The sequence below is a fragment of the Chelonoidis abingdonii genome, chromosome 15 (assembly GCF_003597395.2).
Source record: "Chelonoidis abingdonii isolate Lonesome George chromosome 15, CheloAbing_2.0, whole genome shotgun sequence".
Classification (NCBI taxonomy): Eukaryota; Metazoa; Chordata; order Testudines; family Testudinidae; genus Chelonoidis; species Chelonoidis abingdonii.
Window position 1 is genome coordinate 30,792,066 of NC_133783.1, and position 2,227 is coordinate 30,794,292.

Here is a 2,227-nt window from a genome sequence, read left to right on the forward strand (position 1 = left end):
TTCCTTGTCTTTGGGTTTGTCTCTTTGTGGAAGAGAGGAGACATGCTTCTTGGTATTGTGATGTAAAGAGGTTGCATCAGTAACTCTCAGGTTAGCCCAGAGAGGAAATTCTGGGTGGGAGAGAGGTGGGGGGAATGGTTTATTTCCCTTTGTGGTAAGACTCAGAGCCTCTGAGTCTTGGGGTCCCCCAGGAAAGGTTTTGGGGAGACCAGAGTCAGCCAAGACACTGGAAATTCTTGGCTGGTGGCAGCGAGATCAGATCTAAGCCGGTAATTAAGCTTAGAGGGGTTCATGCTAGCTGCTCAGGTTATGAATGCTAAGGTTCAAATCTGAGTAGGAAAGTTATGATACCATCAGACAAGAGGAGGAAGTGTTTTCTCTCAGTGAGAGCAAATCCATTGCTCGAAGGTATATTACTTTGAATAGATGATCAGTTGAGTACTGATCACTCATCATTGTCTCTGGCCTGGCAGAGACTAATGCACTCCTGCTATCTCATGGTGGATCCACATACATATATAGGCTTTCCATGACACAGTAATTTAATAATTCAGTTTAATAACATATCCGACAATTCTGAAGTTATATGAAGAGAACCCCCAAATTGTCACCCAAAGCAAGTAATTTTCCCATTCAGATGAGGCACAATTGGGTTTATAGGGGCAATTCCTCAGAACTAGTGTTAAGTGGAGTACAAGTATTTGAAGTAGCAGATATGAGAGATTTTTATAATCTACACACTATGCTCTGTCTCCAATGCTCTTTAGCTATATGTATGGTGGGAATGATGCAAAAACAAGATGTACAGCTATGTTGAGTATGGAAGAGATGAGAAAGAAACATAGTTGGTGAACTGCAGTTGTTAATGTACTGCTACTGTGCCCTGCTCTCTTTTCCTATTGTCAGGTTGGATTGACTCCTCTGGGACCCATAAGGCTGCAGGGGGCAGTAGGTGCCCATAGACTAGCTCAGAAACCACCTCTATGCCAGAGGTTATTCTTCAGAAAATTCAAACTAATTAATTGGCATGACAAGTTATACAAGTGTTGCTAAAATATAAAGGAAAAAGAGACCTCAGCTCTTTATCAGAAGTAGATACAACACATTGTGTTGGTAGTTTAATCTCATAGACATTTCTCATTAAGTACCAGGTTGTCATACTATGTCCACCATTATCCTCATGCACAGGTATTTCATTGTTATTGTTTGAAGTCTTTGATCATTTCTCATAATTGATTAAATATCTCCTCCTTCCTTTCTATTTTAGACAATGGAGTAAAAAAAATCTCTCTGCTTCAGTCTTTTCTGTTATGTTGATTACACAATCATTCCATTGGGTTTGTGTGTTTCCACTTCTCGTTAGTTATCATTGCTTACGTGTGGACAGCATACCTTATCATTACACATATCTGCGTTGTGAGGTATCCGTTATGGTTATGTGACCATCCTGCTTGTGGTTATTTTTACTTTTCTTCCCAGTGTTTCATATATCATGCTTTTAGGTTTTGGTCTAATGTTTTTAGCAGCACTGTGTTAGGCTATGTCTACACAGCGTACCTTACAACAGCACAGCCATACCGCTACAGCCATGCCATTGTAAGGTATGGAGTGCAGCTGCTCTTTGCCAGCTGGAGCTCTCCTGCTGGCAAAATAAAACCACCCCAATGAGGGATGCTAGCTTTGTCAAAGGGAGCACATATCCCCCCGACAAAGTGCTATCCACACCGGTGTTTTTTGTCCTTAAAACTTTTGTGGGTCAGGAGTATGTTTTTTTTTCACACTCCTGACAAAAGTTTTAACAACAAAAGGATAGTGTAGACATAGCCTTAGTTGAAGGACTTGTGTAAGAAGGGTATAACAGACAGCAACTATGACCCTGAATTTTTGGGGGAAGGAGTTGTGGCTGGTTTATAGGTGTTCCCTGCTCACAGAAAACAGGTGGAGCCATAATCCATGCTGCAGACTGATCATTTACTCAGCCTAACTGGAAATCACAACTCTGTTTCACACCAACTTTAAAAAATTGTTTTCCTTCTGTATTTTCATGAAAACAGAATTGCATTGGAGGAAAGAGGTGTGTTTTGCCCTAGCCTGGTGCTTAAGAATACTGGCCTGGACTGTATGAGACAAATTTGAGTCCCTGCTCTGCTTGATTTAGTACAAGGACATGAACCTAGGTCTCCCCTACATCTCAGCTAAGTATCCTAACCCACCCACCCACCCACCC